The sequence below is a fragment of the Ischnura elegans genome, chromosome 8 (assembly GCF_921293095.1).
Source record: "Ischnura elegans chromosome 8, ioIscEleg1.1, whole genome shotgun sequence".
Taxonomy (NCBI): domain Eukaryota; kingdom Metazoa; phylum Arthropoda; class Insecta; order Odonata; family Coenagrionidae; genus Ischnura; species Ischnura elegans.
Window position 1 is genome coordinate 115,732,368 of NC_060253.1, and position 14,290 is coordinate 115,746,657.

Genomic DNA, 14,290 nt, shown 5'->3' on the forward strand with positions numbered 1-14,290 from the left:
GATAAAACTTTGTAGTGCTGTAGTCCTTCGAGAGCTGTTCTCGAATCATCCCCCATCATGCTGTTATATAATTAATAGTTTAAACAAAAGACAAAGTTAAACATTTAAAGGTCTATTATATTCCCTTAGCAATGACATTTCACTAACTAAGAGCGGTGGCTCCGTGTTTACCGTATTCGAGTCCTGCCCGGTGGTCGTATATTCAATTCTTGGAAGGGGCAAATTTTTTTCATAATTTGTTTCCACCTTTCGTTTTACAAAATCCTGGAGTTCTTCATTATTTCCATGATTTCCGATGACAGTTATTTTTCTGCGTGGAAATATTTTTCTGCAATTCGGAAGCGTCGGATGTTTTTTCCATTTTTCACACGGAAGCCTAGTTTCAATTACGTGATTATTGGTGTTGCAACATGAAGCACTTTTACGTAGTACATTCACTTTTATGTTGCAATATGAACTCATTCCTTGCAATTCCATCCTAATTTTTATAATTGGATATTAGTGGAAAATTCGGCACGACACGGATTAGGAAAGGAAAATGATGACCGCGAAGCAATATGTTTTACGTATAAGAATTGCTTATTCACTTTCGGGGAGAAGTATAAGCATAACTTACCAACAAGATTCTTCTCGGGAGCCTTTAGATAGGTACTGATGATTTGTTAACAGTTGAGCGACCGCTCAATGAAAAATAGGATGATCGTCCGGATCTCCGGAAAAGCCCGTGACTCCGAAAAATATCAAAAACCTGTAAATTTATAGCTTCATTTTTAAAAAACTATTTGGCGAAATATTAGGTCATGATCGTTGTTGCGTTAAAATAAACTATCGCAAACGAACACAGCAAACCTTTTTTCTATCACTATGCGAAGGCTTTGTGAAAATATGCCTCGAATATCTTTTCCCTTAGGAAAAATTGTTGCCAATCACCACAGTTCCGCCGTGTAACTAGTTTACTAGACGAAAATAACGTTTTACAAGTGTGAAATATCCATTCCCAAGCACTTCTACTGGTAATTGATAAGATTACAGCCAAAGGAAATCTTACGACAGCTGACCGGTCGCAATAATAGTACGAAAGTATGTTCACGACGATATATTATCACCACGATATGACTAATGTATGCACAGTTTAATATTCACAGTAGTATGACGAACGATCGGAAAACTTCAATGACAATCAAGAATTAATAGTTTCATGTTCACTTTATAAATTAGAGGCGATATAAGGAATAGAATACTTGATTATATACGCACACTGTTTGAGACTAAGTCCCTTTTTTGACCGCTTTTTTACCTTTGAATTTTTACGAAGTACTCAATCTTTCCCAACATTTTTAAGGCTCATGCGTGGAATTTATGAAAATTGACATTCGTTAAATGCGTTTTTGAAAAACGTCCATATACTGTGAAATGTATTTTAATGAAATGGAATATTCACTTACCTTATCTTTGCGAGTAAATATAATGGAGTCAGAAAGAGGGGAGAACAGCGATTGATTTCCAATTGTTGATACGAGTATAATATATATTCTACAATTTTCTTCCAAAACAACTCTTCACGTGCCGTTTGTGAACTGTCTTACTGTTTTGCAGACTATTTCCTTTTTATTTTTATCGTTTTTTTTACTGCAGAACCTTGTAATAGGGTTCCTACATACATTAGTCACATTAATATAGACCAGTTAATCCTCTAGTTGAGGATATAAATTATATCTTCTTTGGAATATCATCTCCTTTAGCGATTGCTATACTTCGATCTCAGCGACGGCCTTATTATAGGCTATGGACTATTGAGGAAAAAACGTATCCCGCAAAAATTCGTTCCACCGCTAACACGGCTGTGTGGGAAAATTGGTTTCCTTTCGGACGCTATTTATTTCTATTAAAACGAGATGAAGGAAGTTCAAATGCAGTCAATGCCACCTAAGGTTGAGACGGAATGTGCTACCCGCTCCAAGCTTAATTCGTGTTATAGTCGGTGCAACACAGGTGCTGTCGATGTATTTATTAGTAAAATAGGCGTTCCATTCGACTTCCATTTCATATCTTTCTCGCTCTGCTCACATCTTTCGATGCTTCGCACTTTCTCTTTTCTTTCGTGCAAATTCACTCCTAGTCCAAACCAACTCCTTCGATCTATCGACTCTGAAAGGTTTCGAAGACGAAAAGCAGTCTTTAGACAGATGATAGCAATGAGTCCCTTTGAGCATAGAATATAATATAGAATATCTTATTTATGCTCCGGCCTTCACCCTTGAAGCAAAACTCTATTTACAATGATAGGCTAAAAAAGCTCATTAGGTACATTCATGAACAGTCAGACACAAGTGTGGCGTGCTAATTACATTTTTAATTGTTTTGGTTTAGTTATTTTGTAGCTTTATAGGCTTTTGTATATTATATCGGTCCTTTTGCTTTGTTGCTATGCGATATATTACGTTTGATATAAATAAACAGACATTAGGGGTTTAGCGACATTAGAGTGCACATCGCATTGAACAAAGTAGGCATTGTTATTTAAATATCTTATTTTTAATGAAGAACTCTCGTAAGAGCCCGTAGCAGTAATGACGATATGACAGTATGATAAATAAATTATTATGACATAAAAAAGAGACAATAATTATAATTTAGCCACGTGCATGAGATCTGTAGGCTGTGTTTTGTTAAGTAGAGTTTAATGTAGCACTGCTTTGATTAGAGCAATGTGTTAATATAATTTATAATTAATTAATAATTCATATTTGGAAGGATGATTGGAACCTTTCTGTTTTAAGTCCTCAGGGATAGATTCCCAAAATTTAGACGTCGTCGTAACGAGAAATGATTTTTGACAGATATTTGAACGTAGAATTGGATATAAAATAGAACAGTCCCCGAAGCGAGATGTTATCAGAGTGGTTTCTGATTTATTCTTAAACATTTCTCTCATAGAATACTGAAGGATGAAGAAATATTCTCAATACCTCAGGGATCATAATAATAATATCACCAATGAACATTTATATAATGAGTATCGTTGTGAAAAATCATTAGGGATCCAAGCATTAGGATGACTCATTTCTCAACTGCGTTTACTAGTCTAGTATTTCACTTCATATTTACGTATTTATTCTCTTTTACTTTCTCTTAATTACTTGTCTTAAGTAACTCATTCGGGGCCTTCATTTTCATGTCTTTCCATCCACTTGTCCTTCGACGATTCTCTTCATCAGGCCATCATCCCTCAGGATTCATATGCAGAGCTCTGAAGAAATCAGGATTCGTCAAGCATTTTGTGGGAAGATTTTCGGAGAAGGAAGTAAAAGAAAGGTGCTATTTCGCACTCGTCCGACCGCACCTAGAATATGCAGCGATATCATATGGGATTTATTGCAGAAAGACTTAATCCGCGAACTGAATAAAATACAAAGAGAGGCTTTGCGGTTAGTCAAAAACCGCTACGGACGTACAGGACCCGTTACCCAGATCTTAATCGAATTAGGCTGTAAGCCGCTGGAGGCTCGGAGGCTGCGCGCTAGGCTTACATTGCTTGAGCTAGTGAGAATGGATATATATTTAAGAGCGACACGGAGAACATAATAATTATTAGAGCCACACCATATTTCCAGGTCCGATAGAAGCGATAAATTAGGAGAGCTATTTTGCCGAAAGGATAGAAATGGGAATTCGTTTTTCCTCCGAACCATAAGGGGCTTTAATAAATGCCAGTCGTACTTTCGTTAGAAAGTTTCCTTTTTATGTGCAAATGGCTGGTGTACTAACACCCCCAGCCACACGTTTTTAGTTGGCTTGCGGGGTAGTACGTAGATTCAGATGTAGATGGTGTGGCAAATAACATTATCCCGTCTTCTCCTTAACGTTTTTGAAAGACCTCTCTTATTTCCAACTTATCATAACACTTCCTCATTATCACCTACCCTGGCGGCCTTATACGCTGTGTACTATTGTGGAAAATAAAGTATCTCTGCAAAATCCGTACCGCCATCATCGCTCCGTGGTAAAATCGAAAGATTTCCCTTCTGACGGTAAATCTTTCTGAGGAATGATATGAAGACATTCAAGAGAAGCCGTCTGTCGTTTACCAAGGTTGAGACGGAATATCCACGCGATCCAAGCCCAATTAGTTTTTGTTATTGATTATTGGACCAATCGCAAATATCCAGCATACAAGACATCTCCACGTGCCCACCACACGGTCATAAAAATATTACGCATCAAAACAAAATGCAAGTCCGCCGTCACGCAAAGGGAAAACCATGTCAACGGCTATTTATTCACGTAACATATCCATTCAAGGGTATAAAAATGGATAAGCATTAAATGAGTCGTCCTAGCGATTTACGCAATTAATTTTATTGATCGAGACACCGTTGCTATCATTAATAGTACGAGGAAAGCGTGCTATTTTAAATCTCTCTGTTTTTCAGTCAATTTCCTATATTTTATTCTCGTGGTCGCATCTACCATAGTAACGCGGTAAACAAAGGATATGTTTCACTTCGTCTGATTAAAAAAGAACTTCCCCGAATGAATAATCCAAACTAGAAGAGGCTCTATTTTCCGTTAATGCATTCACACAAGTTGTGTGGTTATACATACGATGCATTTTCGTGTTCATTCTCGCGTTCATTCATTCATACATTAACTCGTTAGGGTCACTGTTCCGTGTAAACAAGCCCTTAGAGATGTGGGAATTTCAAATGAGGTCTTCCTTCAAGAACGAAGGTTGTTACGGAATATGTCCGCCCGCTGTTATTCGTTGAATTCGTTATGGTCTCTAGAATGTTGGTGGTATCCTTTGACTGTCAAATTGTTGTTCTATTCAACTTCAGTATCGTCGCTTTCTCACTTTCCTTATCTCTTCCAATGCTTCCCTTCTTCTCTTTTCACTCTTGCGAATCCGGGAATATCACAACCACAACTCATTCTCTTTCTCCGAAAAGTCAGCATTCTCTAGGCAGTTACAAGGGTCGTTCAATAAATCTTTAGAAAAAGGTATAAAAACAAATTATATTGCCTCATTTTTCATTATAGCCTTCTTAATTTCACCCACAAAAAGGTTTGTAAACATTTTTCCAGACATTTTAAGCCGTTCAAAAAGAATAATTTAGAGATCTCTTCAAAATAGTCATTGGTTTTTAGGGATGATCTCCTCTTTATACGCAAACTTTTGTCAGCAAAGTCATTTCTTCAAGTTGTAAAACTATTAATATCACCAGAGGTCAGATCTGGTGAATACGGTGAATTGTGTAATACTTGAAACTTAAATTCTCTAATTCTGGCTATTGACTCTGAACAGTTGTGCAACTCTGCGTTGAAGGAAGACATTTTTCTGCTTCAAATGAGGGCGGTGTTCTTGATTTATCCCACAAACTGTTCCAAAAACGATGCATAATACTTTCCTGTTAATGTTTTTCCCTCTTCCCATTCATCGATGAAGATAATTCAGCACAAATTCCAAAATATCGTCGCCATGAATTGACTTGCCCATTTCTGCATCGTCGCCTGCTTTGGAGCCCGTTCATCTTCAAAACTCAATTGTTTTACCTGTTATTTTGTCTTTGAAGTGTAGTGATAAATCCATATTTCATCAAAAGTTATGAATTGATGCGGAAAATCCACAGAATTGCGTCACAGGGACCTAGTTTCTATACGAGTGGATAGGAGTTTCACGTCGTCTGAGATTACCAATGCATGCATGAGGTACAGAGCTCAGGGAAACATGTCTTAATAATCACCAATTAAAACTGGCTAAGGTCGGAAAGTTTCCTTCGTTTGATAAGGTATTAATAATCTTATTTAAGCCAAGCGCTACCAGCTAGCACGGTACTCTGCTACCTACTAGCATCCTGGGTCGTGTCAGCGCTAAACCGTCGCCCCAAGGTCACCTCAATTACGCAAGCGGGAACTAGAACGACGTCACACGGAGTTTTGCCAGCATTCACACTTAGCCGTCGCGTTTTCGCGCGCTTGAAAATTTTCACTTTTCATTTAATCGCGAAAAATAGATGTCGTCATTTGAAAATCTAAAAGTGTGAAATGTGTACTCCAGGAGTAATAATCTTTCGATTTATGCAATAAAAAAATAATAGGAAACCACCCTATTGTTCAAGCAATCTGAGCCTAGCGCGCGGCCTCCGAGTCTCCAGCGGCTCCCAGCCTAGTTCGCTTAACAGCTGAGTAACGCTGTCTGTACGCCCGTAGCAATTTTTTTGACGAACCGCGCAGCCTTATAGTTTATGCAGTTCGCGGATTAAGTATATCTGCACAGGATAACATTTGATATCGCTGCATAGGTGTCTAGGTGTGGTCGGACGAGTGCGAAATAGCACCTTTCTTTCATTTTCTCATCCGAAAATCTCCGCACAATACGCTTGACGGATGCTAATTACTTCAGGGCTATGCCGCAAATATTCCTCCTATGTGTTCCCCACGAGAAGATCGAGATTATCTTAACTCCTACGTACTTACCTTCGACTGTTGCCCTTCTGTGCACAACATCCACCCCATAAACATGGTTAAAGTTGGACAAACTCGGCGATAAATGCATCGGCATGCATTTGCTCATATTAAGTTCGAGACCCCACTCTGGGCTCCACAAATGATAAATTTCTCCGGAAACATCTTCTGCAACAAACCTTATAGAATTTGATGAAATAATTACAGTAATTTTATGGTTTTATAGACCATAGAAATAGCCTTAATTTTACCTGAGAAACCTTCTACAACCGCAGTGAAAAAAATTGTATTCATTGCTAGTACATAGCATACAAGAAAGTATGCTTTTTATTTTTCAATTATTACGTATCACCAACGCATTGAAAATGGAATGATGATTAGAATTAATAATTTTTTGCAATGGGAAGATGAATTACGATTCGACTATTATAATTTGCTTTCGTTAATTTCTTTATGAAAACTTTCTTAGCTCACGGTGATTAAAGAGAGACATACGGGTGTATTCTACGTGATGTAATGTAAATGGCCCAGAAGCACAGTGAGCTAGAATCGAAAAAAAGCTGGCCAAAACCTCAAAATCGATTTTTTTGAGCTACGAAGTAGAAACTTCGCATATCTATATATTCTCCAATATATTGTGCATAACCTTCAAGATTATTTCTTCCTTGTTCCTTCACTTTAACAATTTCATTGAGGCAAAAATTGAACAAATTTACCGAAAAACGACCACTCTCGATTTTTTTCTGAAAGAGCTTAATTTATTCTCATGCAGTGGTTTTTAATTAATATTATTATAGACAAAAATTTTATACCATCTTAATTTAAACTCCTTTATTTTCCGTTTGGAGGGTTTGCAAAGATTTTGTTTCATCAATATCCATGGATTTATAACAAAATGGTGGAGCATTTTTTCAGCCAATTTTTTACACAAACGTAGAGATAAAGTAGATACTTCCGCCGACTTCCGCCAAGTTACTTATACCACGTCGATATATGAAGCTTCTATGTTGTGAATCTAAAGTAAAATCTTGCACCAACTCGCAAACCCGAATTTTAAACCCTCTTTAAATACTTACGGTAATATTATTTTTTACAAATCATAGTATTAACCTCTATATTCCCTAAGAAACCTTACACAACAATTGTTAAAATTTGTGCAATTAATCTATTACTACCGCAATTCATTACAAGTTTTGTTAAAAATTGAATGGTAACCAGCCAACAGATGAAATATTTATCCAAGGGAACGCGTGGTGCTGACTTTTTCCATCGTTTGATGGATTACAGCAATCTGTTTTGTTACCTAATTAAAATTACGAGAACACATATCAAATATTGAAAACAAATTGATATGTAACTAACTAGCATGAAATGGCAATAAACATTTGGCATATAACTTAAATGTGTTGATTAATATTGATATTTACGGATAGTTTACAAATAAACTTCAAAATTACAATATCATTTTTATTTATTTCAGGGTGGACAAAGACCGCCGTTTACCAGGAGTAAAGATTTCGTGTGGTTATCTTAAGTATTAAGGAAACTGACACAAGGAATAAGATACAAGGTGTTTCTATGACAACGGAAGGCGTGTTTGCGGCTGATGGATCTCCTATCAAGTGGATGGTTTTCAGTGATGAGCAGAAGGCCTTTTATAGCTGAGGTTTTTATTACAATTCAGTGATTTCTGTTTCATGCTGTTAATATACTGTGTCTTTCCCAACAGAGTTCATCGGAAGAAAAGCTAATTAGCACTGTTATATGTACCGCGGTATGATGGTAAAATGAAGTCTCTCTCTTTGATGAGTGTAATTCAAGAGGGACGACTTGGTATTATGAGGTATGAGTTGAATTCAGCTCTTGGTAAAAAATCGGATCCGATGAGGTTATTATATGGTTATAGACCCATATAGTGAATGGGTCTTATTATGAGAATTCTCTTGGACGGAAAGTTCACACATGGTGAAAAGAGTGAAATATTAAAAAGGCGTCATAAATACAAAAGGTATCAAAATTGGCAAAAAATAGGCCTAAAATACAAAACCTAAGTAGGCAGGCATAAAGGTACATAAAGGTTAAGCATGTTTTTGCGTGTGATTATGGTTTCTTTGTTTTGTAATGTATTTTTTGGGTGACATCGAATGTGTATTTTATATAAATGTGCACTAACCAGCTCCATTACAGGATGAGGTACATATCAAAGTATGAAGGTTTCAATATGGCCTCTCTTTGATATTTGTAATAAGAGGGACGAACTGGTGTGATAGGGTATGAGTTGCATTAATCTATTGGTAAAATCGGATCCGATGACGTTATTATATGGTTATGGACTCATAAAATAAATGAGTCTTTAGGATGAGAATTCTCGCGAACAGAAAATTCGCACAAGACCATGGTGAAAAAATTCACATTTACAAAAGGCGCCAAAAATACCAAAAGGTAGAGAAGTGTAGACGGAAAAAGCCAAAAATACAAAATTTAAGTTGGCATGCAAAAAAGTACCGTGTTTATTAATTTTTAGTGGGTTATTATGATTTTTTTGTTTTTTGATGCATTTTTTGGGTGACTTGCATACTTGTACTTCATGTTCATGTGCACTAACCAGCTCTGTTACAGGAAGATGTTGTAGAGAAAAGACAGCAATGAGACCTCGAAGAAAACTAGCGACCCGATATGCGTGTGAACGTTGCGTTTTATACGATGCGTTGCGCGCTTGAGCGAAAATTGCGTTTTGATCGAATGAACGGCGAAAAGATTCGAGTGCGATTCGTGTGTCCTCCAAATTTGGGAGGAGAAGAAAGAAGACAACAAGAGAAGAGGACCACATTAAGAAGAAAGCATGTGAATTAGATTAGCTTTTGGGCCTTTAGGGCCGTAATCTTTGCGTCGAATAAGGCTAGGATTTTTAGCTTGCGTTAATTTTAGTTTTTTTTTTGTGTCGAACCGAGGTATTGCATGCGCTGTGAACCATTGCATTACACGGGGATGAAACCGTGTCACTTGTATGGAAAAGTGGTAATTTCCTCCTTGTGTCACGGTGACTTCCCGTGCATTGCATTTGGGCGTATGCGATTCCTCGGGGGAAGGGTCATTTATTTTCCTTGTATGTATTCTCTCCCTCTCTCCCCAGGGTCTAGGTCATCAGAACTTCACGTGAAGAGGACCCCCAGCTTCAAAACTAGGTTAGCTTTTGGGCCATTATGGCTATGAATCATTGCGTCGAGTAAGGCTAGGATTTTTAGCTTGCGTTAATTTTAGTTTTTTTTGTGTCGAACCGAGGTTTGGCATGCGCTGTAAACCATTTCAGTGTACGGGGATGGAACTGTGTCGCTTGGATGGAAAAGTGGTAATTTCCTCCTTGTGTCACGGTGACTTCCCGTGCATTGCATTGGGGCGTATGCGATTCCTCGGGGGAAGGGTCATTTATTTTCCTTGTATGTATTCTCTCCCTCTCTCCCCAGGGTCTAGGTCATCAGAACTTCACGTGAAGAGGACCCCAGCTTCAAAACTAGGTTAGCTTTTGGGCCATTATGGCTATGAATCATTGCGTCGAGTAAGGCTAGGATTTTTAGCTTGCGTTAATTTTAGTTTTTTTGTGTCGAACCGAGGGTTCGCATGCGCTGTAAACCATTGCAGTGTACGGGGATGAAACTGTGTCACTTGGATGGAAAAGTGGTAATTTCCTCCTTGTGTCACGATGACTTCCCGTGCATTGCATTGGGGCGTATGCGATTCCTCGGGGGAAGGGTCATTTATTTTCCTTGTATGTATTCTCTCCCTCTCTCCCCAGGGTCTAGGTCATCAGAACTTCACGTGAAGAGGACCCCAGCTTCAAAACTAGGTTAGCTTTTGGGCCATTATGGCTATGAATCATTGCGTCGAGTAAGGCTAGGATTTTTAGCTTGCGTTAATTTTAGATTTTTTGTGTCGAACCGAGGGTTCGCATGCGCTGTAAACCTTTGCAGTGTACGGGGATGAAACTGTGTCACTTGGATGGAAAAGTGGTAATTTCCTCCTTGTGTCACGATGACTTCCCGTGCATTGCATTGGGGTGTATGCGATTCCTCGGGGGAAGGGTGATTTATTTTCCTTTTATGCACTAACCCGCTTTCTCCTTAGGCTGAAGATATTCCAGTGGCCGAAGATATGAAGACATCTGAAGAATGAGATAATCAGTTTACTGAAGCAGGAACTGAAGAAAAATCAGCCAGGATATTCCTTACATGGAAATCGGTAAGAATAAATTTTTAAATATATTTCGCCATTGATGTCTTGGATGCTGTTTTGGTTTTTATATTTCATCGCATCGTTAGGTTTATGTAATTATGTTTTGTGGACGAGTAGATGTTACAATGTCTCCTATGAACATAATAAGTTTAGAACCTCAGTTTGATAATGGATTTAAAATGGAATGGATTGTTCAGTACGTTTTGTTAAGCTTTTATTATTAAATTTACTGCATCCGATTGAGTTTATATTTTTCAAATTATTGATGCACATTATATTATTTAGAATAGCTACTTCATTTTTTGTCTTTTCTGTGTCTGTTAAATACATCTTATATTCTCTGAGCTTAATAATACATATAAGTGCATTCCTTTTGTTTAAAGATCTTTTTGCCTCGTAGCACGCGGAAACGTTATGATCACTGCGTCTAATCAGTTTTATTTTTTATTATTTTGAAGCCTTTTTTAATACGCAATCGCTGCATTTATCTGTCCGATGATTGATTCATATTAGTGATTTATTTCAATTCCTTATGATTGAGTTCGAATCTTTCCGAAAACATTTCCAAAAGTTTTTTTTTTTCGGAATATACCTTTTTTGTGAATACGTTTGAATACCTCTCTATGCGTATATAACACTTATTCTGTTGCTGAATTATAGATTCAATGGAAATAATTCAAAATTAATTTTGCACAGACTTTACTTTAAAGCATTGAAACTGAATGTAAGTTATCTTCAGGTTAGAAATCACCATACATTCTAAAATTTGGTTAACCACTCTGAACAAATCCCTCAATATTCTTTTAAAAATTAGATTTTTCTTCTCGTTCCTCTCTGTCGAAAGGAATCGCCTTTTAAAATTTTCGTGAAGAGGTAATATATGCACTTTATAGGCAATTACAATTAGCGCATGGCTGAAGAGAAAGTCAATTCTCGCGTCCCATTCATTATAATTACATTTATATGGAGTTAATGTGAGTCCACGGAAGTAAATTCAATTCCCGTTTCTCTCTCATCAGCTACAAGTCATCGCAGAGGATTATGGCAGTGCGCTGTCGGAAAAAATGGCGCTAATCCGGAATGTGATAATGCAGTGACATCACGCCAAAAGGTAAGAAAATCATTCAATTACATTTTTTCTGTGTCCGTTGATTATTTTAAAAGTGTGCGATGTGAATAACTCTAAAAAAAAAGAGAGAGGATAATTTTATTATCGTTAAATTCAGTAATATTATTTTTCTTTGACTTGTTCGTTGTGGTACATCGCAATTGATCTGCTTTGATTGGGCCTTGGTAGCGACACGTAAATAGCTTCAGGCAATGGTGTGTTTTTTATTCGGAGACCTAATAACTTCCTCATTTTTTGCCGTTTTTATAGAGTGCATTGAAAGGAGTATTAGAATGAAATTACAATAATAGTAAAAGAATTTGAATCATTCTTCCGATTTCTTCAACTCTTCTGTAGTATCCCTTACGCTTACCGTTAACACCAGTATTTTTCATTCACCTAGGGCGGATATCCGAAATTCAGCCCAACATAAGTTTGGTATTAACTCTGTCAGCTGAGTCAATTACTGCTGAAAATGAGCATTGAACGATGAGTAGTACGAATTTTCATTAAACGGCTCAATTTTTCTCAATTCTCGTTCAGTCATGAGAGTATTATTTCCAACTTTGCGAAAGTAAAATGACGAAAAATGTATACGTGATTGTAATTTGATCTGGAGAATCGATTTCCACGGAGAGCTGAGCCGAAAAGTCTATTTTTTTCGGAATCGATATTTTAAGGTGCCCATTAATAGATTTTTTGTTGTGGTTGAAAAGAAATTTCATTCTGGCTTCATTTGGCGTCAAATTCTTTAATGGTGCACTTAATGGACATAATTTGATGCATTAAAAATTAGTATGACTATGTAAATTTTTTTTAAATCACATGAAGGGTACATAACTATGTACCATGAAACTCTAAATGACGTATAAAAATTAATATTATTTCATAAAATATTGGGGAGGAAAATATTTTATAATACCTATCTCACCATGCAATTTTTGACAAAATCTAAATGAATATGCATTACATTGATAACGGATTTCCAGAGATTTTTAACGAATAATATTAATAATTGCACTGTGGCTGGACAGTGAAATTAATATTCATTTTCAAGAAAGCCATATTTTTTATCAGTTTGAACCAAAAATGATGATTTACGCCATGTGTCATAAGGAAGAAACGATTTTTCGTGCACAAAATCCGATTTGATTAAATTGACCCTTACGCCATTCACGAGAATACAGGTAAAATTTGAAAGTAACAGTATACTCACATTCCTTTTATTTATACGTCTTTTTTCATTTAATTTGAATTTTCTGTACTTTCATCGTCAGAATGTATTGATTTCTATACATTTTCCGATGTGTAACGGTGAATATTAATTTTTCAAATAGGTACGCTCCAATTTTTGTGGTTAAGTACTTAGACAAGTGCAAATTATTTATTTTTTCAAGCTTTAAAAATGTCAGTTAATCCTTGCATTCGTCAATATCATTTGCTAATTCACCACATGGACCCTAAAGGCTTGGCGAATCTAATATCATCGCTGAATTTCCCCGTCCAATGGTACCATGCATTTTCATTTATTCCTGGAGATATTTATTTTTTACGTTTCTTAACAGATATCCTGTAAGCCCCATTACATAAAAACTATAGTTTATTTTCAATTAAATTTCGTTATCCTTTTTTAAGCTTGTCTTCGTTTAAATTGTGTTTTCAAAGATGATAAATTAATATTTTTAGATAATATAAGCTTTTGGCTGGGATCTAATATTCAGCAACGACACTGAATATTTTTTTTCTAATTTTTAATATACTATTTCACTATTTATAAAACTTAATCTAGGAAGTCGAATCCTTTTTTATTTTCAATCGTATCCTTTCTTATTTTTTTCTACTTGGTCATATCAAGAATAATAACCTTTGTGCCGTACAAGGGGACCTTTCTATCTCATGGATGAGTATATTGGATAATTTGTTTTATCAACAGGGACAGAGAGAGGCAGCTTGCAATGATGGACTTTGAAGAAGGAGATTTAGGGATTAAATAAATGTGGAATGCCTCTACATTGACCAATGGAATTGACTCAGGAACTCAGCAATTATGAAGAAGGAAACAAATTGTGTAGATTGAGAATTGAAGAACTGAAGAGTGTAGAATTTAAGACAGGATAGGAACATATGACCCATTTGAAGACTCAAGAGATGAAGAATGGCGGCGATCCGAAGTCTGAAGATTTAGATTATATTTTTTTTCGTATTTTTTGCATATTTCGATTGTATGTGCCTCTTGTATTTTTTGAATAATTTGATTTAATTTGTGTTTTAATGAGTGAATGGGATTTAGTTTGTGTGTGAGAATGGTATTTAGTATATATGTCTGTATATGAGAGTAATTGAGTCAGTGTGCGATAGAGAACGTGCTTAATGGTGAATGAATGTGTGCTATTAATTGTGAATGGCGTTGTTACTTTGTGTGAAGCGTATTATTTCGTGTGAATGAGGTATGTTTTGTTTCGTATGAATGAGGTATGCTATTTGTAG

At 36.4% G+C, this 14,290-nt stretch overlaps 1 long non-coding RNA gene across 1 annotated transcript; it reads left to right on the forward strand.

Moving 5' to 3' along the window:
• The first annotated feature begins 10,573 nt into the window (after positions 1-10,573).
• On the forward strand, positions 10,574-13,777 carry LOC124163186. The gene is made up of 3 exons (XR_006865724.1): positions 10,574-10,701; positions 11,715-11,806; positions 13,737-13,777. It is a non-coding gene; the product is annotated as an uncharacterized LOC124163186 (long non-coding RNA).
• Positions 13,778-14,290: the final 513 nt, after the last annotated feature.